Raw genomic sequence first — 26,941 nt, 5'->3', positions numbered from 1 at the left:
CAGGTTTCATGAAATCAACTCAGAAGGTCAAGTTATAATGAAATCTTCATTTTGTGTTAGTTTGTCATGATTTCTTCAGGAAAACACGTTTTCCTATAAAGGTAGGTCGAACTCTTGTAGGGGAAGCGCAGGTTTCATGAAATCAACTCAGAATGTCAAGTTATAATGAAATCTTCATTTTGTGTTAGTTTGTCATGATTTCTTCAGGAAAACACGTTTTCCTATAATGGTAGGTCGAACTCTTGTAGTGGAAGCGCAGGTTTCATGAAATGAGCTCAGAATGTCGAGTTATAATAAAATCTTCATTTTGTGTTAGTTTGTCATGATTTCTTCACGAAAACACGTTTTCCTATAATGGTAGGTCGAACTCTTGTAGGGGAAGCGCAGGTTTCATGAAATCAACTCAGAATGTCAAGTTATAATGAAATCTTCATTTTGTGTTAGTTTGTCATGATTTCTTCACGAAAACACGTTTTCCTATAATGGTAGGTCGAACTCTTTTAGGGGAAGCGCAGGTTTCATGAAATCAACTCAGAATGTCAAGTTATAATGAAATCTTCATTTTGTGTTAGTTTGTCATGATTTCTTCAAGAAAACACGTTTTCCTATAATGGTAGGTCGAACTCTTATAGGGGAAGCGCAGGTTTCATGAAATGAGCTCAGAATGTCAAGTTATAATGAAATCTTCATTTTGTGTTAGTTTGTCATGATTTCTTCACGAAAACACGTTTTCCTATAATGGTAGGTCGAACTCTTGTAGAGGAAGCGCAGGTTTCATGAAATGAACTCAGAATGTCAAGTTATAATGAAATCTTCATTTTGTGTTAGTTTGTCATGATTTCTTCACGAAAACACGTTTTCCTATAATGGTAGGTCGATCTCTTGTAGGGGAAGCGCAGGTTTCATGAAATCAACTCAGAATGTCAAGTTATAATGAAATCTTCATTTTGTGTTAGTTTGTCATGATTTCTTCACGAAAACACGTTTTCCTATAATGGTAGGTCGAACTCTTATAGGGGAAGCGCAGGTTTCATGAAATGAGCTCAGAAGGTCAAGTTATAATGAAATCTTCATTTTGTGTTAGTTTGTCATGATATCTTCACGAAAACACGTTTTCCTATAATGGTAGGTCGAACTCTTATAGGGGAAGCGCAGGTTTCATGAAATGAGCTCAGAAGGTCAAGTTATAATGAAATCTTCATTTTGTGTTAGTTTGTCATGATTTCTTCACGAAAACACGTTTTCCTATAATGGTAGGTCGATCTCTTGTAGGGGAAGCGCAGGTTTCATGAAATCAACTCAGAATGTCAAGTTATAATGAAATCTTCATTTTGTGTTAGTTTGTCATGATTTCTTCACGAAAACACGTTTTCCTATAATGGTAGGTCGAACTCTTATAGGGGAAGCGCAGGTTTCATGAAATGAGCTCAGAAGGTCAAGTTATAATGAAATCTTCATTTTGTGTTAGTTTGTCATGATATCTTCACGAAAACACGTTTTCCTATAATGGTAGGTCGAACTCTTGTAGGGGAAGCGCAGGTTTCATGAAATGAGCTCAGAATGTCAAGTTATAATGAAATCTTCATTTTGTGTTAGTTTGTCATGATTCCTTCACGAAAACACGTTTTCCTATAAAGGTAGGTCGAACTCTTGTAGGGGAAGCGCAGGTTTCATGAAATGAACTCAGAATGTCAAGTTATAATGAAATCTTCATTTTGTGTTAGTTTGTCATGATTTCTTCACGAAAACACGTTTTCCTATAATGGTAGGTCGAACTCTTGTAGGGGAAGCGCAGGTTTCATGAAATGAACTCAGAATGTCAAGTTATAATGAAATCTTCATTTTGTGTTAGTTTGTCATGATTTCTTCACGAAAACACGTTTTCCTATAATGGTAGGTCGAACTCTTATAGGGGAAGCGCAGGTTTCATGAAATGAGCTCAGAATGTCAAGTTATAATGAAATCTTCATTTTGTGTTAGTTTGTCATGATTTCTTCAGGAAAACACGTTTTCCTATAATGGTAGGTCGAACTCTTATAGGGGAAGCGCAGGTTTCATGAAATGAGCTCAGAAAGTCAAGTTATAATGAAATCTTCATTTTGTGTTAGTTTGTCATGATTTCTTCAGGAAAACACGTTTTCCTATAATGGTAGGTCGAACTCTTATAGGGGAAGCGCAGGTTTCATGAAATGAGCTCAGAAGGTCAAGTTATAATGAAATCTTCATTTTGTGTTAGTTTGTCATGATTTCTTCAGGAAAACACGTTTTCCTATAATGGTAGGTCGAACTCTTGTAGGGGAAGCGCAGGTTTCATGAAATCAACTCAGAATGTCAAGTTATAATGAAATCTTCATTTTGTGTTAGTTTGTCATGATTCCTTCACGAAAACACGTTTTCCTACAGTGGTAGGTCGAACTCTTGTAGGGGAAGCGCAGGTTTCATGAAATAAACTCAGAATGTCAAGTTATAATGAAATCTTCATTTTGTGTTAGTTTGTCATGATTTCTTCAAGAAAACACGTTTTCCTATAATGGTAGGTCGAACTCTTGTAGAGGAAGCGCAGGTTTCATGAAATGAACTCAGAATGTCAAGTTATAATGAAATCTTCATTTTGTGTTAGTTTGTCATGATTTCTTCACGAAAACACGTTTTCCTATAATGGTAGGTCGATCTCTTGTAGGGGAAGCGCAGGTTTCATGAAATGAACTCAGAATGTCAAGTTATAATGAAATCTTCATTTTGTGTTAGTTTGTCATGATTTCTTCAGGAAAACACGTTTTCCTATAATGGTAGGTCGAACTCTTGTAGGGGAAGCGCAGGTTTCATGAAATGAACTCAGAATGTCAAGTTATAATGAAATCTTCATTTTGTGTTAGTTTGTCATGATTTCTTCAGGAAAACACGTTTTCCTACAATGGTAGGTCGAACTCTTGTAGGGGAAGCGCAGGTTTCATGAAATGAACTCAGAATGTCAAGTTATAATGAAATCTTCATTTTGTGTTAGTTTGTCATGATTTCTTCACGAAAACACGTTTTCCTACAATGGTAGGTCGAACTCTTGTAGGGGAAGCGCAGGTTTCATGAAATCAACTCAGAATGTCAAGTTATAATGAAATCTTCATTTTGTGTTAGTTTGTCATGATTTCTTCAGGAAAACACGTTTTCCTATAATGGTAGGTCGAACTCTTGTAGTGGAAGCGCAGGTTTCATGAAATGAGCTCAGAATGTCGAGTTATAATAAAATCTTCATTTTGTGTTAGTTTGTCATGATTTCTTCACGAAAACACGTTTTCCTATAATGGTAGGTCGAACTCTTGTAGGGGAAGCGCAGGTTTCATGAAATCAACTCAGAATGTCAAGTTATAATGAAATCTTCATTTTGTGTTAGTTTGTCATGATTTCTTCACGAAAACACGTTTTCCTATAATGGTAGGTCGAACTCTTTTAGGGGAAGCGCAGGTTTCATGAAATCAACTCAGAATGTCAAGTTATAATGAAATCTTCATTTTGTGTTAGTTTGTCATGATTTCTTCAAGAAAACACGTTTTCCTATAATGGTAGGTCGAACTCTTGTAGGGGAAGCGCAGGTTTCATGAAATGAACTCAGAATGTCAAGTTATAATGAAATCTTCATTTTGTGTTAGTTTGTCATGATTTCTTCAGGAAAACACGTTTTCCTATAATGGTAGGTCGAACTCTTGTAGGGGAAGCGCAGGTTTCATGAAATCAACTCAGAATGTCAAGTTATAATGAAATCTTCATTTTGTGTTAGTTTGTCATGATTTCTTCACGAAAACACGTTTTCCTACAATGGTAGGTCGAACTCTTGTACGGGAAGCGCAGGTTTCATGAAATGAACTCAGAATGTCAAGTTATAATGAAATCTTCATTTTGTGTTAGTTTGTCATGATTTCTTCACGAAAACACGTTTTCCTACAATGGTAGGTCGAACTCTTACAGGGGAAGCGCAGGTTTCATGAAATCAACTCAGAATGTCAAGTTATAATGAAATCTTCATTTTGTGATAGTTTGTCATGATTTCTTCAGGAAAACACGTTTTCCTATAATGGTAGGTCGAACTCTTGTAGGGGAAGCGCAGGTTTCATGAAATCAACTCAGAAGGTCAAGTTATAATGAAATCTTCATTTTGTGTTAGTTTGTCATGATTCCTTCACGAAAACACGTTTTCCTATAAAGGTAGGTCGAACTCTTGTAGGGGAAGCGCAGGTTTCATGAAATCAACTCAGAATGTCAAGTTATAATGAAATCTTCATTTTGTGTTAGTTTGTCATGATTTCTTCACGAAAACACGTTTTCCTATAATGGTAGGTCGAACTCTTGTAGGGGAAGCGCAGGTTTCATGAAATCAACTCAGAATGTCAAGTTATAATGAAATCTTCATTTTGTGTTAGTTTGTCATGATTTCTTCAGGAAAACACGTTTTCCTATAATGGTAGGTCGAACTCTTGTAGGGGAAGCGCAGGTTTCATGAAATGAGCTCAGAAGGTCAAGTTATAATGAAATCTTCATTTTGTGTTAGTTTGTCATGATATCTTCACGAAAACACGTTTTCCTATAATGGTAGGGCGAACTCTTATAAGGGAAGCGCAGGTTTCATGAAATGAGCTCAGAATGTCAAGTTATAATGAAATCTTCATTTTGTGTTAGTTTGTCATGATTTCTTCACGAAAACACGTTTTCCTATAATGGTAGGGCGAACTCTTGTAGGGGAAGCGCAGGTTTCATGAAATCAACTCAGAATGTCAAGTTATAATGAAATCTTCATTTTGTGTTAGTTTGTCATGATTCCTTCACGAAAACACGTTTTCCTATAAAGGTAGGTCGAACTCTTGTAGGGGAAGCGCAGGTTTCATGAAATGAACTCAGAATGTCAAGTTATAATGAAATCTTCATTTTGTGTTAGTTTGTCATGATTTCTTCAGGAAAACACGTTTTCCTATAATGGTAGGTCGAACTCTTGTAGGGGAAGCGCAGGTTTCATGAAATCAACTCAGAATGTCAAGTTATAATGAAATCTTCATTTTGTGTTAGTTTGTCATGATTTCTTCAGGAAAACACGTTTTCCTATAATGGTAGGTCGAACTCTTGTAGGGGAAGCGCAGGTTTCATGAAATCAACTCAGAAGGTCAAGTTATAATGAAATCTTCATTTTGTGTTAGTTTGTCATGATTTCTTCAGGAAAACACGTTTTCCTATAAAGGTAGGTCGAACTCTTGTAGGGGAAGCGCAGGTTTCATGAAATCAACTCAGAATGTCAAGTTATAATGAAATCTTCATTTTGTGTTAGTTTGTCATGATTTCTTCAGGAAAACACGTTTTCCTATAATGGTAGGTCGAACTCTTGTAGTGGAAGCGCAGGTTTCATGAAATGAGCTCAGAATGTCGAGTTATAATAAAATCTTCATTTTGTGTTAGTTTGTCATGATTTCTTCACGAAAACACGTTTTCCTATAATGGTAGGTCGAACTCTTGTAGGGGAAGCGCAGGTTTCATGAAATCAACTCAGAATGTCAAGTTATAATGAAATCTTCATTTTGTGTTAGTTTGTCATGATTTCTTCACGAAAACACGTTTTCCTATAATGGTAGGTCGAACTCTTTTAGGGGAAGCGCAGGTTTCATGAAATCAACTCAGAATGTCAAGTTATAATGAAATCTTCATTTTGTGTTAGTTTGTCATGATTTCTTCAAGAAAACACGTTTTCCTATAATGGTAGGTCGAACTCTTATAGGGGAAGCGCAGGTTTCATGAAATGAGCTCAGAATGTCAAGTTATAATGAAATCTTCATTTTGTGTTAGTTTGTCATGATTTCTTCACGAAAACACGTTTTCCTATAATGGTAGGTCGAACTCTTGTAGAGGAAGCGCAGGTTTCATGAAATGAACTCAGAATGTCAAGTTATAATGAAATCTTCATTTTGTGTTAGTTTGTCATGATTTCTTCACGAAAACACGTTTTCCTATAATGGTAGGTCGATCTCTTGTAGGGGAAGCGCAGGTTTCATGAAATCAACTCAGAATGTCAAGTTATAATGAAATCTTCATTTTGTGTTAGTTTGTCATGATTTCTTCACGAAAACACGTTTTCCTATAATGGTAGGTCGAACTCTTATAGGGGAAGCGCAGGTTTCATGAAATGAGCTCAGAAGGTCAAGTTATAATGAAATCTTCATTTTGTGTTAGTTTGTCATGATATCTTCACGAAAACACGTTTTCCTATAATGGTAGGTCGAACTCTTATAGGGGAAGCGCAGGTTTCATGAAATGAGCTCAGAAGGTCAAGTTATAATGAAATCTTCATTTTGTGTTAGTTTGTCATGATTTCTTCACGAAAACACGTTTTCCTATAATGGTAGGTCGATCTCTTGTAGGGGAAGCGCAGGTTTCATGAAATCAACTCAGAATGTCAAGTTATAATGAAATCTTCATTTTGTGTTAGTTTGTCATGATTTCTTCACGAAAACACGTTTTCCTATAATGGTAGGTCGAACTCTTATAGGGGAAGCGCAGGTTTCATGAAATGAGCTCAGAAGGTCAAGTTATAATGAAATCTTCATTTTGTGTTAGTTTGTCATGATATCTTCACGAAAACACGTTTTCCTATAATGGTAGGTCGAACTCTTGTAGGGGAAGCGCAGGTTTCATGAAATGAGCTCAGAATGTCAAGTTATAATGAAATCTTCATTTTGTGTTAGTTTGTCATGATTCCTTCACGAAAACACGTTTTCCTATAAAGGTAGGTCGAACTCTTGTAGGGGAAGCGCAGGTTTCATGAAATGAACTCAGAATGTCAAGTTATAATGAAATCTTCATTTTGTGTTAGTTTGTCATGATTTCTTCACGAAAACACGTTTTCCTATAATGGTAGGTCGAACTCTTGTAGGGGAAGCGCAGGTTTCATGAAATGAACTCAGAATGTCAAGTTATAATGAAATCTTCATTTTGTGTTAGTTTGTCATGATTTCTTCACGAAAACACGTTTTCCTATAATGGTAGGTCGAACTCTTATAGGGGAAGCGCAGGTTTCATGAAATGAGCTCAGAATGTCAAGTTATAATGAAATCTTCATTTTGTGTTAGTTTGTCATGATTTCTTCAGGAAAACACGTTTTCCTATAATGGTAGGTCGAACTCTTATAGGGGAAGCGCAGGTTTCATGAAATGAGCTCAGAAAGTCAAGTTATAATGAAATCTTCATTTTGTGTTAGTTTGTCATGATTTCTTCAGGAAAACACGTTTTCCTATAATGGTAGGTCGAACTCTTATAGGGGAAGCGCAGGCTTCATGAAATGAGCTCAGAAGGTCAAGTTATAATGAAATCTTCATTTTGTGTTAGTTTGTCATGATTTCTTCAGGAAAACACGTTTTCCTATAATGGTAGGTCGAACTCTTGTAGGGGAAGCGCAGGTTTCATGAAATCAACTCAGAATGTCAAGTTATAATGAAATCTTCATTTTGTGTTAGTTTGTCATGATTCCTTCACGAAAACACGTTTTCCTACAATGGTAGGTCGAACTCTTGTAGGGGAAGCGCAGGTTTCATGAAATCAACTCAGAATGTCAAGTTATAATGAAATCTTCATTTTGTGTTAGTTTGTCATGATTTCTTCAAGAAAACACGTTTTCCTATAATGGTAGGTCGAACTCTTATAGAGGAAGCGCAGGTTTCATGAAATGAACTCAGAATGTCAAGTTATAATGAAATCTTCATTTTGTGTTAGTTTGTCATGATTTCTTCACGAAAACACGTTTTCCTATAATGGTAGGTCGATCTCTTGTAGGGGAAGTGCAGGTTTCATGAAATCAACTCAGAATGTCAAGTTATAATGAAATCTTCATTTTGTGTTAGTTTGTCATGATTTCTTCACGAAAACACGTTTTCCTATAATGGTAGGTCGAACTCTTGTAGGGGAAGCGCAGGTTTCATGAAATGAACTCAGAATGTCAAGTTATAATGAAATCTTCATTTTGTGTTAGTTTGTCATGATTTCTTCAGGAAAACACGTTTTCCTATAATGGTAGGTCGAACTCTTATAGGGGAAGCGCAGGTTTCATGAAATGAACTCAGAATGTCAAGTTATAATGAAATCTTCATTTTGTGTTAGTTTGTCATGATTTCTTCAGGAAAACACGTTTTCCTACAATGGTAGGTCGAACTCTTGTAGGGGAAGCGCAGGTTTCATGAAATGAACTCAGAATGTCAAGTTATAATGAAATCTTCATTTTGTGTTAGTTTGTCATGATTTCTTCACGAAAACACGTTTTCCTACAATGGTAGGTCGAACTCTTGTAGGGGAAGCGCAGGTTTCATGAAATCAACTCAGAATGTCAAGTTATAATGAAATCTTCATTTTGTGTTAGTTTGTCATGATTTCTTCAGGAAAACACGTTTTCCTATAATGGAAGGTCGAACTCTTGTAGGGGAAGCGCAGGTTTCATGAAATCAACTCAGAAGGTCAAGTTATAATGAAATCTTCATTTTGTGTTAGTTTGTCATGATTCCTTCACGAAAACACGTGTTCCTATAAAGGTAGGTCGAACTCTTGTAGGGGAAGCGCAGGTTTCATGAAATCAACTCAGAATGTCAAGTTATAATGAAATCTTCATTTTGTGTTAGTTTGTCATGATTTCTTCAGGAAAACACGTTTTCCTATAATGGTAGGTCGAACTCTTGTAGGGGAAGCGCAGGTTTCATGAAATCAACTCAGAATGTCAAGTTATAATGAAATCTTCATTTTGTGTTAGTTTGTCATGATTCCTTCACGAAAACACGTTTTCCTACAATGGTAGGTCGAACTCTTGTAGGGGAAGCGCAGGTTTCATGAAATCAACTCAGAATGTCAAGTTATAATGAAATCTTCATTTTGTGTTAGTTTGTCATGATTTCTTCACGAAAACACGTTTTCCTATAATGCTAGGTCGAACTCTTGTAGGGGAAGCGCAGGTTTCATGAAATGAGCTCAGAATGTCGAGTTATAATAAAATCTTCATTTTGTGTTAGTTTGTCATGATTTCTTCAGGAAAACACGTTTTCCTATAATGGTAGGTCGAACTCTTGTAGTGGAAGCGCAGGTTTCATGAAATGAGCTCAGAATGTCGAGTTATAATAAAATCTTCATTTTGTGTTAGTTTGTCATGATTTCTTCACGAAAACACGTTTTCCTATAATGGTAGGTCGAACTCTTGTAGGGGAAGCGCAGGTTTCATGAAATCAACTCAGAATGTCAAGTTATAATGAAATCTTCATTTTGTGTTAGTTTGTCATGATTTCTTCAGGAAAACACGTTTTCCTATAATGGTAGGTCGAACTCTTGTAGGGGAAGCGCAGGTTTCATGAAATGAGCTCAGAAGGTCAAGTTATAATGAAATCTTCATTTTGTGTTAGTTTGTCATGATATCTTCACGAAAACACGTTTTCCTATAATGGTAGGGCGAACTCTTATAAGGGAAGCGCAGGTTTCATGAAATGAGCTCAGAATGTCAAGTTATAATGAAATCTTCATTTTGTGTTAGTTTGTCATGATTTCTTCACGAAAACACGTTTTCCTATAATGGTAGGGCGAACTCTTGTAGGGGAAGCGCAGGTTTCATGAAATGAACTCAGAATGTCAAGTTATAATGAAATCTTCATTTTGTGTTAGTTTGTCATGATTTCTTCAGGAAAACACGTTTTCCTATAATGGTAGGTCGAACTCTTGTAGGGGAAGCGCAGGTTTCATGAAATCAACTCAGAATGTCAAGTTATAATGAAATCTTCATTTTGTGTTAGTTTGTCATGATTTCTTCAGGAAAACACGTTTTCCTATAATGGTAGGTCGAACTCTTGTAGGGGAAGCGCAGGTTTCATGAAATCAACTCAGAATGTCAAGTTATAATGAAATCTTCATTTTGTGTTAGTTTGTCATGATTTCTTCAGGAAAACACGTTTTCCTATAATGGTAGGTCGAACTCTTGTAGGGGAAGCGCAGGTTTCATGAAATCAACTCAGAAGGTCAAGTTATAATGAAATCTTCATTTTGTGTTAGTTTGTCATGATTTCTTCAGGAAAACACGTTTTCCTATAAAGGTAGGTCGAACTCTTGTAGGGGAAGCGCAGGTTTCATGAAATCAACTCAGAATGTCAAGTTATAATGAAATCTTCATTTTGTGTTAGTTTGTCATGATTTCTTCAGGAAAACACGTTTTCCTATAATGGTAGGTCGAACTCTTGTAGTGGAAGCGCAGGTTTCATGAAATGAGCTCAGAATGTCGAGTTATAATAAAATCTTCATTTTGTGTTAGTTTGTCATGATTTCTTCACGAAAACACGTTTTCCTATAATGGTAGGTCGAACTCTTGTAGGGGAAGCGCAGGTTTCATGAAATCAACTCAGAATGTCAAGTTATAATGAAATCTTCATTTTGTGTTAGTTTGTCATGATTTCTTCACGAAAACACGTTTTCCTATAATGGTAGGTCGAACACTTTTAGGGGAAGCGCAGGTTTCATGAAATCAACTCAGAATGTCAAGTTATAATGAAATCTTCATTTTGTGTTAGTTTGTCATGATTTCTTCAAGAAAACACGTTTTCCTATAATGGTAGGTCGAACTCTTATAGGGGAAGCGCAGGTTTCATGAAATGAGCTCAGAATGTCAAGTTATAATGAAATCTTCATTTTGTGTTAGTTTGTCATGATTTCTTCAGGAAAACACGTTTTCCTATAATGGTAGGTCGAACTCTTATAGGGGAAGCGCAGGTTTCATGAAATGAGCTCAGAAGGTCAAGTTATAATGAAATCTTCATTTTGTGTTAGTTTGTCATGATTTCTTCAGGAAAACACGTTTTCCTATAATGGTAGGTCGAACTCTTGTAGGGGAAGCGCAGGTTTCATGAAATCAACTCAGAATGTCAAGTTATAATGAAATCTTCATTTTGTGTTAGTTTGTCATGATTCCTTCACGAAAACACGTTTTCCTACAATGGTAGGTCGAACTCTTGTAGGGGAAGCGCAGGTTTCATGAAATAAACTCAGAATGTCAAGTTATAATGAAATCTTCATTTTGTGTTAGTTTGTCATGATTTCTTCAAGAAAACACGTTTTCCTATAATGGTAGGTCGAACTCTTGTAGGGGAAGCGCAGGTTTCATGAAATGAACTCAGAATGTCAAGTTATAATGAAATCTTCATTTTGTGTTAGTTTGTCATGATTTCTTCACGAAAACACGTTTTCCTACAATGGTAGGTCGAACTCTTGTAGGGGAAGCGCAGGTTTCATGAAATCAACTCAGAATGTCAAGTTATAATGAAATCTTCATTTTGTGTTAGTTTGTCATGATTTCTTCAGGAAAACACGTTTTCCTATAATGGAAGGTCGAACTCTTGTAGGGGAAGCGCAGGTTTCATGAAATCAACTCAGAAGGTCAAGTTATAATGAAATCTTCATTTTGTGTTAGTTTGTCATGATTCCTTCACGAAAACACGTGTTCCTATAAAGGTAGGTCGAACTCTTGTAGGGGAAGCGCAGGTTTCATGAAATCAACTCAGAATGTCAAGTTATAATGAAATCTTCATTTTGTGTTAGTTTGTCATGATTTCTTCAGGAAAACACGTTTTCCTATAATGGTAGGTCGAACTCTTGTAGGGGAAGCGCAGGTTTCATGAAATCAACTCAGAATGTCAAGTTATAATGAAATCTTCATTTTGTGTTAGTTTGTCATGATTCCTTCACGAAAACACGTTTTCCTACAATGGTAGGTCGAACTCTTGTAGGGGAAGCGCAGGTTTCATGAAATCAACTCAGAATGTCAAGTTATAATGAAATCTTCATTTTGTGTTAGTTTGTCATGATTTCTTCACGAAAACACGTTTTCCTATAATGGTAGGTCGAACTCTTGTAGGGGAAGCGCAGGTTTCATGAAATGAGCTCAGAATGTCGAGTTATAATAAAATCTTCATTTTGTGTTAGTTTGTCATGATTTCTTCAGGAAAACACGTTTTCCTATAATGGTAGGTCGAACTCTTGTAGGGGAAGCGCAGGTTTCATGAAATGAGCTCAGAATGTCGAGTTATAATAAAATCTTCATTTTGTGTTAGTTTGTCATGATTTCTTCACGAAAACACGTTTTCCTATAATGGTAGGTCGAACTCTTGTAGGGGAAGCGCAGGTTTCATGAAATCAACTCAGAATGTCAAGTTATAATGAAATCTTCATTTTGTGTTAGTTTGTCATGATTTCTTCAGGAAAACACGTTTTCCTATAATGGTAGGTCGAACTCTTGTAGGGGAAGCGCAGGTTTCATGAAATGAGCTCAGAAGGTCAAGTTATAATGAAATCTTCATTTTGTGTTAGTTTGTCATGATATCTTCACGAAAACACGTTTTCCTATAATGGTAGGGCGAACTCTTATAAGGGAAGCGCAGGTTTCATGAAATGAGCTCAGAATGTCAAGTTATAATGAAATCTTCATTTTGTGTTAGTTTGTCATGATTTCTTCACGAAAACACGTTTTCCTATAATGGTAGGGCGAACTCTTGTAGGGGAAGCGCAGGTTTCATGAAATGAACTCAGAATGTCAAGTTATAATGAAATCTTCATTTTGTGTTAGTTTGTCATGATTTCTTCAGGAAAACACGTTTTCCTATAATGGTAGGTCGAACTCTTGTAGGGGAAGCGCAGGTTTCATGAAATCAACTCAGAATGTCAAGTTATAATGAAATCTTCATTTTGTGTTAGTTTGTCATGATTTCTTCAGGAAAACACGTTTTCCTATAATGGTAGGTCGAACTCTTGTAGGGGAAGCGCAGGTTTCATGAAATCAACTCAGAATGTCAAGTTATAATGAAATCTTCATTTTGTGTTAGTTTGTCATGATTCCTTCACGAAAACACGTTTTCCTACAATGGTAGGTCGAACTCTTGTAGGGGAAGCGCAGGTTTCATGAAATAAACTCAGAATGTCAAGTTATAATGAAATCTTCATTTTGTGTTAGTTTGTCATGATTTCTTCAAGAAAACACGTTTTCCTATAATGGTAGGTCGAACTCTTGTAGGGGAAGCGCAGGTTTCATGAAATGAACTCAGAATGTCAAGTTATAATGAAATCTTCATTTTGTGTTAGTTTGTCATGATTTCTTCACGAAAACACGTTTTCCTACAATGGTAGGTCGAACTCTTGTAGGGGAAGCGCAGGTTTCATGAAATCAACTCAGAATGTCAAGTTATAATGAAATCTTCATTTTGTGTTAGTTTGTCATGATTTCTTCAGGAAAACACGTTTTCCTATAATGGAAGGTCGAACTCTTGTAGGGGAAGCGCAGGTTTCATGAAATCAACTCAGAAGGTCAAGTTATAATGAAATCTTCATTTTGTGTTAGTTTGTCATGATTCCTTCACGAAAACACGTGTTCCTATAAAGGTAGGTCGAACTCTTGTAGGGGAAGCGCAGGTTTCATGAAATCAACTCAGAATGTCAAGTTATAATGAAATCTTCATTTTGTGTTAGTTTGTCATGATTTCTTCAGGAAAACACGTTTTCCTATAATGGTAGGTCGAACTCTTGTAGGGGAAGCGCAGGTTTCATGAAATCAACTCAGAATGTCAAGTTATAATGAAATCTTCATTTTGTGTTAGTTTGTCATGATTCCTTCACGAAAACACGTTTTCCTACAATGGTAGGTCGAACTCTTGTAGGGGAAGCGCAGGTTTCATGAAATCAACTCAGAATGTCAAGTTATAATGAAATCTTCATTTTGTGTTAGTTTGTCATGATTTCTTCACGAAAACACGTTTTCCTATAATGGTAGGTCGAACTCTTGTAGGGGAAGCGCAGGTTTCATGAAATGAGCTCAGAATGTCGAGTTATAATAAAATCTTCATTTTGTGTTAGTTTGTCATGATTTCTTCAGGAAAACACGTTTTCCTATAATGGTAGGTCGAACTCTTGTAGGGGAAGCGCAGGTTTCATGAAATGAGCTCAGAATGTCGAGTTATAATAAAATCTTCATTTTGTGTTAGTTTGTCATGATTTCTTCACGAAAACACGTTTTCCTATAATGGTAGGTCGAACTCTTGTAGGGGAAGCGCAGGTTTCATGAAATCAACTCAGAATGTCAAGTTATAATGAAATCTTCATTTTGTGTTAGTTTGTTATGATTTCTTCAGGAAAACACGTTTTCCTATAATGGTAGGTCGAACTCTTGTAGGGGAAGCGCAGGTTTCATGAAATGAGCTCAGAAGGTCAAGTTATAATGAAATCTTCATTTTGTGTTAGTTTGTCATGATATCTTCACGAAAACACGTTTTCCTATAATGGTAGGGCGAACTCTTATAAGGGAAGCGCAGGTTTCATGAAATGAGCTCAGAATGTCAAGTTATAATGAAATCTTCATTTTGTGTTAGTTTGTCATGATTTCTTCACGAAAACACGTTTTCCTATAATGGTAGGGCGAACTCTTGTAGGGGAAGCGCAGGTTTCATGAAATGAACTCAGAATGTCAAGTTATAATGAAATCTTCATTTTGTGTTAGTTTGTCATGATTTCTTCAGGAAAACACGTTTTCCTATAATGGTAGGTCGAACTCTTGTAGGGGAAGCGCAGGTTTCATGAAATCAACTCAGAATGTCAAGTTATAATGAAATCTTCATTTTGTGTTAGTTTGTCATGATTTCTTCAGGAAAACACGTTTTCCTATAATGGTAGGTCGAACTCTTGTAGGGGAAGCGCAGGTTTCATGAAATCAACTCAGAATGTCAAGTTATAATGAAATCTTCATTTTGTGTTAGTTTGTCATGATTTCTTCAGGAAAACACGTTTTCCTATAATGGTAGGTCGAACTCTTGTAGTGGAAGCGCAGGTTTCATGAAATGAGCTCAGAATGTCGAGTTATAATAAAATCTTCATTTTGTGTTAGTTTGTCATGATTTCTTCACGAAAACACGTTTTCCTATAATGGTAGGTCGAACTCTTGTAGGGGAAGCGCAGGATTCATGAAATCAACTCAGAATGTCAAGTTATAATGAAATCTTCATTTTGTGTTAGTTTGTCATGATTTCTTCACGAAAACACGTTTTCCTATAATGGTAGGTCGAACTCTTTTAGGGGAAGCGCAGGTTTCATGAAATCAACTCAGAATGTCAAGTTATAATGAAATCTTCATTTTGTGTTAGTTTGTCATGATTTCTTCAAGAAAACACGTTTTCCTATAATGGTAGGTCGAACTCTTATAGGGGAAGCGCAGGTTTCATGAAATGAGCTCAGAATGTCAAGTTATAATGACATCTTCATTTTGTGTTAGTTTGTCATGATTTCTTCACGAAAACACGTTTTCCTATAATGGTAGGTCGAACTCTTGTAGAGGAAGCGCAGGTTTCATGAAATGAACTCAGAATGTCAAGTTATAATGAAATCTTCATTTTGTGTTAGTTTGTCATGATTTCTTCACGAAAACACGTTTTCCTATAATGGTAGGTCGATCTCTTGTAGGGGAAGCGCAGGTTTCATGAAATGAACTCAGAATGTCAAGTTATAATGAAATCTTCATTTTGTGTTAGTTTGTCATGATTTCTTCAGGAAAACACGTTTTCCTATAATGGTAGGTCGAACTCTTGTAGGGGAAGCGCAGGTTTCATGAAATGAACTCAGAATGTCAAGTTATAATGAAATCTTCATTTTGTGTTAGTTTGTCATGATTTCTTCAGGAAAACACGTTTTCCTACAATGGTAGGTCGAACTCTTGTAGGGGAAGCGCAGGTTTCATGAAATGAACTCAGAATGTCAAGTTATAATGAAATCTTCATTTTGTGTTAGTTTGTCATGATTTCTTCAGGAAAACACGTTTTCCTACAATGGTAGGTCGAACTCTTGTAGGGGAAGCGCAGGTTTCATGAAATCAACTCAGAATGTCAAGTTATAATGAAATCTTCATTTTGTGTTAGTTTGTCATGATTTCTTCAGGAAAACACGTTTTCCTACAATGGTAGGTCGAACTCTTGTAGGGGAAGCGCAGGTTTCATGAAATCAACTCAGAATGTCAAGTTATAATGAAATCTTCATTTTGTGTTAGTTTGTCATGATTTCTTCACGAAAACACGTTTTCCTATAATGGTAGGTCGAACTCTTGTAGGGGAAGCGCAGGTTTCATGAAATGAGCTCAGAATGTCGAGTTATAATAAAATCTTCATTTTGTGTTAGTTTGTCATGATTTCTTCAGGAAAACACGTTTTCCTATAATGGTAGGTCGAACTCTTGTAGTGGAAGCGCAGGTTTCATGAAATGAGCTCAGAATGTCGAGTTATAATAAAATCTTCATTTTGTGTTAGTTTGTCATGATTTCTTCACGAAAACACGTTTTCCTATAATGGTAGGTCGAACTCTTGTAGGGGAAGCGCAGGTTTCATGAAATCAACTCAGAATGTCAAGTTATAATGAAATCTTCATTTTGTGTTAGTTTGTCATGATTTCTTCAGGAAAACACGTTTTCCTATAATGGTAGGTCGAACTCTTGTAGGGGAAGCGCAGGTTTCATGAAATGAGCTCAGAAGGTCAAGTTATAATGAAATCTTCATTTTGTGTTAGTTTGTCATGATATCTTCACGAAAACACGTTTTCCTATAATGGTAGGGCGAACTCTTATAAGGGAAGCGCAGGTTTCATGAAATGAGCTCAGAATGTCAAGTTATAATGAAATCTTCATTTTGTGTTAGTTTGTCATGATTTCTTCACGAAAACACGTTTTCCTATAATGGTAGGGCGAACTCTTGTAGGGGAAGCGCAGGTTTCATGAAATCAACTCAGAATGTCGAGTTATAATGAAATCTTCATTTTGTGTTAGTTTGTCATGATTCCTTCACGAAAACACGTTTTCCTATAAAGGTAGGTCGAACTCTTGTAGGGGAAGCGCAGGTTTCATGAAATCAACTCAGAATGTCAAGTTATAATGAAATCTTCATTTTGTGTTAGTTTGTCATGATTTCTTCAGGAAAACACGTTTTCCTATAATGGTAGGTCGAACTCTTGTAGGGGAAGCGCAGGTTTCATGAAATCAACTCAGAATGTCAAGTTATAATGAAATCTTCATTTTGTGTTAGTTTGTCATGATTTCTTCAGGAAAACACGTTTTCCTATAATGGTAGGTCGAACTCTTGTAGGGGAAGCGCAGGTTTCATGAAATCAACTCAGAATGTCAAGTTATAATGAAATCTTCATTTTGTGTTAGTTTGTCATGATTTCTTCAGGAAAACACGTTTTCCTATAATGGTAGGTCGAACTCTTGTAGTGGAAGCGCAGGTTTCATGAAATGAGCTCAGAATGTCGTGTTATAATAAAATCTTCATTTTGTGTTAGTTTGTCATGATTTCTTCACGAAAACACGTTTTCCTATAATGGTAGGTCGAACTCTTGTAGGGGAAGCGCAGGTTTCATGAAATCAACTCAGAATGTCAAGTTATAATGAAATCTTCATTTTGTGTTAGTTTGTCATGATTTCTTCACGAAAACACGTTTTCCTATAATGGTAGGTCGAACTCTTTTAGGGGAAGCGCAGGTTTCATGAAATCAACTCAGAATGTCAAGTTATAATGAAATCTTCATTTTGTGTTAGTTTGTCATGATTTCTTCAAGAAAACACGTTTTCCTATAATGGTAGGTCGAACTCTTATAGGGGAAGCGCAGGTTTCATGAAATGAGCTCAGAATGTCAAGTTATAATGACATCTTCATTTTGTGTTAGTTTGTCATGATTTCTTCACGAAAACACGTTTTCCTATAATGGTAGGTCGAACTCTTGTAGAGGAAGCGCAGGTTTCATGAAATGAACTCAGAATGTCAAGTTATAATGAAATCTTCATTTTGTGTTAGTTTGTCATGATTTCTTCACGAAAACACGTTTTCCTATAATGGTAGGTCGATCTCTTGTAGGGGAAGCGCAGGTTTCATGAAATCAACTCAGAATGTCAAGTTATAATGAAATCTTCATTTTGTGTTAGTTTGTCATGATTTCTTCACGAAAACACGTTTTCCTATAATGGTAGGTCGAACTCTTATAGGGGAAGCGCAGGTTTCATGAAATGAGCTCAGAAGGTCAAGTTATAATGAAATCTTCATTTTGTGTTAGTTTGTCATGATATCTTCACGAAAACACGTTTTCCTATAATGGTAGGTCGAACTCTTGTAGGGGAAGCGCAGGTTTCATGAAATGAACTCAGAATGTCAAGTTATAATGAAATCTTCATTTTGTGTTAGTTTGTCATGATTTCTTCAGGAAAACACGTTTTCCTACAATGGTAGGTCGAACTCTTGTAGGGGAAGCGCAGGTTTCATGAAATGAACTCAGAATGTCAAGTTATAATGAAATCTTCATTTTGTGTTAGTTTGTCATGATTTCTTCAGGAAAACACGTTTTCCTACAATGGTAGGTCGAACTCTTGTAGGGGAAGCGCAGGTTTCATGAAATCAACTCAGAATGTCAAGTTATAATGAAATCTTCATTTTGTGTTAGTTTGTCATGATTTCTTCAGGAAAACACGTTTTCCTACAATGGTAGGTCGAACTCTTGTAGGGGAAGCGCAGGTTTCATGAAATCAACTCAGAATGTCAAGTTATAATGAAATCTTCATTTTGTGTTAGTTTGTCATGATTTCTTCAAGAAAACACGTTTTCCTATAATGGTAGGTCGAACTCTTATAGGGGAAGCGCAGGTTTCATGAAATGAGCTCAGAATGTCAAGTTATAATGACATCTTCATTTTGTGTTAGTTTGTCATGATTTCTTCACGAAAACACGTTTTCCTATAATGGTAGGTCGAACTCTTGTAGAGGAAGCGCAGGTTTCATGAAATGAACTCAGAATGTCAAGTTATAATGAAATCTTCATTTTGTGTTAGTTTGTCATGATTTCTTCACGAAAACACGTTTTCCTATAATGGTAGGTCGATCTCTTGTAGGGGAAGCGCAGGTTTCATGAAATCAACTCAGAATGTCAAGTTATAATGAAATCTTCATTTTGTGTTAGTTTGTCATGATTTCTTCACGAAAACACGTTTTCCTATAATGGTAGGTCGAACTCTTATAGGGGAAGCGCAGGTTTCATGAAATGAGCTCAGAAGGTCAAGTTATAATGAAATCTTCATTTTGTGTTAGTTTGTCATGATATCTTCACGAAAACACGTTTTCCTATAATGGTAGGTCGAACTCTTATAGGGGAAGCGCAGGTTTCATGAAATGAGCTCAGAAGGTCAAGTTATAATGAAATCTTCATTTTGTGTTAGTTTGTCATGATTTCTTCACGAAAACACGTTTTCCTATAATGGTAGGTCGAACTCTTGTAGGGGAAGCGCAGGTTTCATGAAATCAACTCAGAATGTCAAGTTATAATGAAATCTTCATTTTGTGTTAGTTTGTCATGATTTCTTCACGAAAACACGTTTTCCTATAATGGTAGGTCGAACTCTTATAGGGGAAGCGCAGGTTTCATGAAATGAGCTCAGAATGTCAAGTTATAATGAAATCTTCATTTTGTGTTAGTTTGTCATGATATCTTCACGAAAACACGTTTTCCTATAATGGTAGGTCGAACTCTTGTAGAGGAAGCGCAGGTTTCATGAAATGAACTCAGAATGTCAAGTTATAATGAAATCTTCATTTTGTGTTAGTTTGTCATGATTTCTTCACGAAAACACGTTTTCCTATAATGGTAGGTCGATCTCTTGTAGGGGAAGCGCAGGTTTCATGAAATCAACTCAGAATGTCAAGTTATAATGAAATCTTCATTTTGTGTTAGTTTGTCATGATTTCTTCACGAAAACACGTTTTCCTATAATGGTAGGTCGAACTCTTATAGGGGAAGCGCAGGTTTCATGAAATGAGCTCAGAAGGTCAAGTTATAATGAAATCTTCATTTTGTGTTAGTTTGTCATGATATCTTCACGAAAACACGTTTTCCTATAATGGTAGGTCGAACTCTTATAGGGGAAGCGCAGGTTTCATGAAATGAGCTCAGAAGGTCAAGTTATAATGAAATCTTCATTTTGTGTTAGTTTGTCATGATTTCTTCACGAAAACACGTTTTCCTATAATGGTAGGTCGATCTCTTGTAGGGGAAGCGCAGGTTTCATGAAATCAACTCAGAATGTCAAGTTATAATGAAATCTTCATTTTGTGTTAGTTTGTCATGATTTCTTCACGAAAACACGTTTTCCTATAATGGTAGGTCGATCTCTTGTAGGGGAAGCGCAGGTTTCATGAAATCAACTCAGAATGTCAAGTTATAATGAAATCTTCATTTTGTGTTAGTTTGTCATGATTTCTTCACGAAAACACGTTTTCCTATAATGGTAGGTCGAACTCTTATAGGGGAAGCGCAGGTTTCATGAAATGAGCTCAGAAGGTCAAGTTATAATGAAATCTTCATTTTGTGTTAGTTTGTCATGATATCTTCACGAAAACACGTTTTCCTATAATGGTAGGTCGAACTCTTATAGGGGAAGCGCAGGTTTCATGAAATGAGCTCAGAAGGTCAAGTTATAATGAAATCTTCATTTTGTGTTAGTTTGTCATGATTTCTTCACGAAAACACGTTTTCCTATAATGGTAGGTCGATCTCTTGTAGGGGAAGCGCAGGTTTCATGAAATCAACTCAGAATGTCAAGTTATAATGAAATCTTCATTTTGTGTTAGTTTGTCATGATTTCTTCACGAAAACACGTTTTCCTATAATGGTAGGTCGAACTCTTATAGGGGAAGTGCAGGTTTCATGAAATGAGCTCAGAAGGTCAAGTTATAATGAAATCTTCATTTTGTGTTAGTTTGTCATGATATCTTCACGAAAACACGTTTTCCTATAATGGTAGGTCGAACTCTTGTAGGGGAAGCGCAGGTTTCATGAAATGAGCTCAGAATGTCAAGTTATAATGAAATCTTCATTTTGTGTTAGTTTGTCATGATTCCTTCACGAAAACACGTTTTCCTATAAAGGTAGGTCGAACTCTTGTAGGGGAAGCGCAGGTTTCATGAAATGAACTCAGAATGTCAAGTTATAATGAAATCTTCATTTTGTGTTAGTTTGTCATGATTTCTTCACGAAAACACGTTTTCCTATAATGGTAGGTCGAACTCTTGTAGGGGAAGCGCAGGTTTCATGAAATGAACTCAGAATGTCAAGTTATAATGAAATCTTCATTTTGTGTTAGTTTGTCATGATTTCTTCACGAAAACACGTTTTCCTATAATGGTAGGTCGAACTCTTATAGGGGAAGCGCAGGTTTCATGAAATGAGCTCAGAATGTCAAGTTATAATGAAATCTTCATTTTGTGTTAGTTTCTCATGATTTCTTCAGGAAAACACGTTTTCCTATAATGGTAGGTCGAACTCTTATAGGGGAAGCGCAGGTTTCATGAAATGAGCTCAGAAAGTCAAGTTATAATGAAATCTTCATTTTGTGTTAGTTTGTCATGATTTCTTCAGGAAAACACGTTTTCCTATAATGGTAGGTCGAACTCTTATAGGGGAAGCGCAGGCTTCATGAAATGAGCTCAGAAGGTCAAGTTATAATGAAATCTTCATTTTGTGTTAGTTTGTCATGATTTCTTCAGGAAAACACGTTTTCCTATAATGGTAGGTCGAACTCTTGTAGGGGAAGCGCAGGTTTCATGAAATCAACTCAGAATGTCAAGTTATAATGAAATCTTCATTTTGTGTTAGTTTGTCATGATTCCTTCACGAAAACACGTTTTCCTACAATGGTAGGTCGAACTCTTGTAGGGGAAGCGCAGGTTTCATGAAATCAACTCAGAATGTCAAGTTATAATGAAATCTTCATTTTGTGTTAGTTTGTCATGATTTCTTCAAGAAAACACGTTTTCCTATAATGGTAGGTCGAACTCTTATAGAGGAAGCGCAGGTTTCATGAAATGAACTCAGAATGTCAAGTTATAATGAAATCTTCATTTTGTGTTAGTTTGTCATGATTTCTTCACGAAAACACGTTTTCCTATAATGGTAGGTCGATCTCTTGTAGGGGAAGCGCAGGTTTCATGAAATCAACTCAGAATGTCAAGTTATAATGAAATCTTCATTTTGTGTTAGTTTGTCATGATTTCTTCACGAAAACACGTTTTCCTATAATGGTAGGTCGAACTCTTGTAGGGGAAGCGCAGGTTTCATGAAATGAACTCAGAATGTCAAGTTATAATGAAATCTTCATTTTGTGTTAGTTTGTCATGATTTCTTCAGGAAAACACGTTTTCCTATAATGGTAGGTCGAACTCTTATAGGGGAAGCGCAGGTTTCATGAAATGAGCTCAGAAGGTCAAGTTATAATGAAATCTTCATTTTGTGTTAGTTTGTCATGATTTCTTCAGGAAAACACGTTTTCCTATAATGGTAGGTCGAACTCTTGTAGGGGAAGCGCAGGTTTCATGAAATCAACTCAGAATGTCAAGTTATAATGAAATCTTCATTTTGTGTTAGTTTGTCATGATTCCTTCACGAAAACACGTTTTCCTACAATGGTAGGTCGAACTCTTGTAGGGGAAGCGCAGGTTTCATGAAATAAACTCAGAATGTCAAGTTATAATGAAATCTTCATTTTGTGTTAGTTTGTCATGATTTCTTCAAGAAAACACGTTTTCCTATAATGGTAGGTCGAACTCTTGTAGAGGAAGCGCAGGTTTCATGAAATGAACTCAGAATGTCAAGTTATAATGAAATCTTCATTTTGTGTTAGTTTGTCATGATTTCTTCACGAAAACACGTTTTCCTATAATGGTAGGTCGATCTCTTGTAGGGGAAGCGCAGGTTTCATGAAATGAACTCAGAATGTCAAGTTATAATGAAATCTTCATTTTGTGTTAGTTTGTCATGATTTCTTCAGGAAAACACGTTTTCCTATAATGGTAGGTCGAACTCTTGTAGGGGAAGCGCAGGTTTCATGAAATGAACTCAGAATGTCAAGTTATAATGAAATCTTCATTTTGTGTTAGTTTGTCATGATTTCTTCAGGAAAACACGTTTTCCTATAATGGTAGGTCGAACTCTTGTAGCGGAAGCGCAGGTTTCATGAAATCAACTCAGAATGTCAAGTTATAATGAAATCTTCATTTTGTGTTAGTTTGTCATGATTCCTTCACGAAAACACGTTTTCCTACAATGGTAGGTCGAACTCTTGTAGGGGAAGCGCAGGTTTCATGAAATCAACTCAGAATGTCAAGTTATAATGAAATCTTCATTTTGTGTTAGTTTGTCATGATTTCTTCAAGAAAACACGTTTTCCTATAATGGTAGGTCGAACTCTTATAGGGGAAGCGCAGGTTTCATGAAATCAACTCAGAATGTCAAGTTATAATGAAATCTTCATTTTGTGTTAGTTTGTCATGATTTCTTCACGAAAACACGTTTTCCTATAATGGTAGGTCGAACTCTTGTAGGGGAAGCGCAGGTTTCATGAAATCAACTCAGAATGTCAAGTTATAATGAAATCTTCATTTTGTGTTAGTTTGTCATGATTTCTTCAGGAAAACACGTTTTCCTATAATGGTAGGTCGAACTCTTGTAGTGGAAGCGCAGGTTTCATGAAATGAGCTCAGAATGTCGAGTTATAATAAAATCTTCATTTTGTGTTAGTTTGTCATGATTTCTTCACGAAAACACGTTTTCCTATAATGGTAGGTCGATCTCTTGTAGGGGAAGCGCAGGTTTCATGAAATCAACTCAGAATGTCAAGTTATAATGAAATCTTCATTTTGTGTTATTTTGTCATGATTTCTTCACGAAAACACGTTTTCCTATAATGGTAGGTCGATCTCTTGTAGGGGAAGCGCAGGTTTCATGAAATCAACTCAGAATGTCAAGTTATAATGAAATCTTCATTTTGTGTTAGTTTGTCATGATTTCTTCACGAAAACACGTTTTCCTATAATGGTAGGTCGAACTCTTATAGGGGAAGCGCAGGTTTCATGAAATGAGCTCAGAAGGTCAAGTTATAATGAAATCTTCATTTTGTGTTAGTTTGTCATGATATCTTCACGAAAACACGTTTTCCTATAATGGTAGGGCGAACTCTTATAAGGGAAGCGCAGGTTTCATGAAATGAGCTCAGAATGTCAAGTTATAATGAAATCTTCATTTTGTGTTAGTTTGTCATGATTTCTTCACGAAAACACGTTTTCCTATAATGGTAGGTCGAACTCTTATAGGGGAAGCGCAGGTTTCATGAAATGAACTCAGAATGTCAAGTTATAATGAAATCTTCATTTTGTGTTAGTTTGTCATGATTTCTTCACGAAAACACGTTTTCCTATAATGGTAGGTCGAACTCTTGTAGAGGAAGCGCAGGTTTCATGAAATGAACTCAGAATGTCAAGTTATAATGAAATCTTCATTTTGTGTTAGTTTGTCATGATTTCTTCACGAAAACACGTTTTCCTATAATGGTAGGTCGATCTCTTGTAGGGGAAGCGCAGGTTTCATGAAATGAACTCAGAATGTCAAGTTATAATGAAATCTTCATTTTGTGTTAGTTTGTCATGATTTCTTCAAGAAAACACGTTTTCCTATAATGGTAGGTCGAACTCTTGTAGAGGAAGCGCAGGTTTCATGAAATGAACTCAGAATGTCAAGTTATAATGAAATCTTCATTTTGTGTTAGTTTGTCATGATTTCTTCACGAAAACACGTTTTCCTATAATGGTAGGTCGATCTCTTGTAGGCGAAGCGCAGGTTTCATGAAATCAACTCAGAATGTCAAGTTATAATGAAATCTTCATTTTCTGTTAGTTTGTCATGATTTCTTCACGAAAACACGTTTTCCTATAATGGGAGGTCGAACTCTTTTAGGGGAAGCGCAGGTTTCATGAAATCAACTCAGAATGTCAAGTTATAATGAAATCTTCATTTTGTGTTAGTTTGTCATGATTTCTTCAAGAAAACACGTTTTCCTATAATGGTAGGTCGAACTCTTATAGGGGAAGCGCAGGTTTCATGAAATGAACTCAGAATGTCAAGTTATAATGAAATCTTCATTTTGTGTTAGTTTGTCATGATTTCTTCACGAAAACACGTTTTCCTATAATGGTAGGTCGAACTCTTGTAGAGGAAGCGCAGGTTTCATGAAATGAACTCAGAATGTCAAGTTATAATGAAATCTTCATTTTGTGTTAGTTTGTCATGATTTCTTCACGAAAACACGTTTTCCTATAATGGTAGGTCGATCTCTTGTAGGGGAAGCGCAGGTTTCATGAAATGAACTCAGAATGTCAAGTTATAATGAAATCTTCATTTTGTGTTAGTTTGTCATGATTTCTTCACGAAAACACGTTTTCCTATAATGGTAGGTCGAACTCTTATAGGGGAAGCGCAGGTTTCATGAAATGAGCTCAGAAGGTCAAGTTATAATGAAATCTTCATTTTGTGTTAGTTTGTCATGATATCTTCACGAAAACACATTTTCCTATAATGGTAGGGCGAACTCTTATAAGGGAAGCGCAGGTTTCATGAAATGAGCTCAGAATGTCAAGTTATAATGAAATCTTCATTTTGTGTTAGTTTGTCATGATTTCTTCACGAAAACACGTTTTCCTATAATGGTAGGGCGAACTCTTGTAGGGGAAGCGCAGGTTTCATGAAATCAACTCAGAATGTCAAGTTATAATGAAATCTTCATTTTGTGTTAGTTTGTCATGATTCCTTCACGAAAACACGTTTTCCTATAAAGGTAGGTCGAACTCTTGTAGGGGAAGCGCAGGTTTCATGAAATGAACTCAGAATGTCAAGTTATAATGAAATCTTCATTTTGTGTTAGTTTGTCATGATTTCTTCACGAAAACACGTTTTCCTATAATGGTAGGTCGAACTCTTGTAGGGGAAGCGCAGGTTTCATGAAATGAGCTCAGAATGTCAAGTTATAATGAAATCTTCATTTTGTGTTAGTTTGTCATGATTTCTTCAGGAAAACACGTTTTCCTATAATGGTAGGTCGAACTCTTATAGGGGAAGCGCAGGTTTCATGAAATGAGCTCAGAAGGTCAAGTTATAATGAAATCTTCATTTTGTGTTAGTTTGTCATGATTTCTTCAGGAAAACACGTTTTCCTATAATGGTAGGTCGAACTCTTATAGGGGAAGCGCAGGTTTCATGAAATGAGCTCAGAAGGTCAAGTTATAATGAAATCTTCATTTTGTGTTAGTTTGTCATGATTTCTTCAGGAAAACACGTTTTCCTATAATGGTAGGTCGATCTCTTGTAGGGGAAGCGCAGGTTTCATGAAATCAACTCAGAATGTCAAGTTATAATGAAATCTTCATTTTGTGTTAGTTTGTCATGATTTCTTCACGAAAACACGTTTTCCTATAATGGTAGGTCGATCTCTTGTAGGGGAAGCGCAGGTTTCATGAAATCAACTCAGAATGTCAAGTTATAATGAAATCTTCATTTTGTGTTAGTTTGTCATGATATCTTCACGAAAACACGTTTTCCTATAATGGTAGGTCGAACTCTTGTAGAGGAAGCGCAGGTTTCATGAAATGAACTCAGAATGTCAAGTTATAATGAAATCTTCATTTTGTGTTAGTTTGTCATGATTTCTTCACGAAAACACGTTTTCCTATAATGGTAGGTCGAACTCTTGTAGGGGAAGCGCAGGTTTCATGAAATCAACTCAGAATGTCAAGTTATAATGAAATCTTCATTTTGTGTTAGTTTGTCATGATTTCTTCAGGAAAACACGTTTTCCTATAATGGTAGGTCGAACTCTTATAGGGGAAGCGCAGGTTTCATGAAATGAGCTCAGAAGGTCAAGTTATAATGAAATCTTCATTTTGTGTTAGTTTGTCATGATTTCTTCAGGAAAACACGTTTTCCTATAATGGTAGGTCGATCTCTTGTAGGGGAAGCGCAGGTTTCATGAAATCAACTCAGAATGTCAAGTTATAATGAAATCTTCATTTTGTGTTAGT

Source organism: Paramormyrops kingsleyae, chromosome 1, assembly GCF_048594095.1.
Source record: "Paramormyrops kingsleyae isolate MSU_618 chromosome 1, PKINGS_0.4, whole genome shotgun sequence".
Taxonomy (NCBI): Eukaryota; Metazoa; Chordata; class Actinopteri; order Osteoglossiformes; family Mormyridae; genus Paramormyrops; species Paramormyrops kingsleyae.
Note: the sequence above shows the minus strand (reverse complement) of the source record.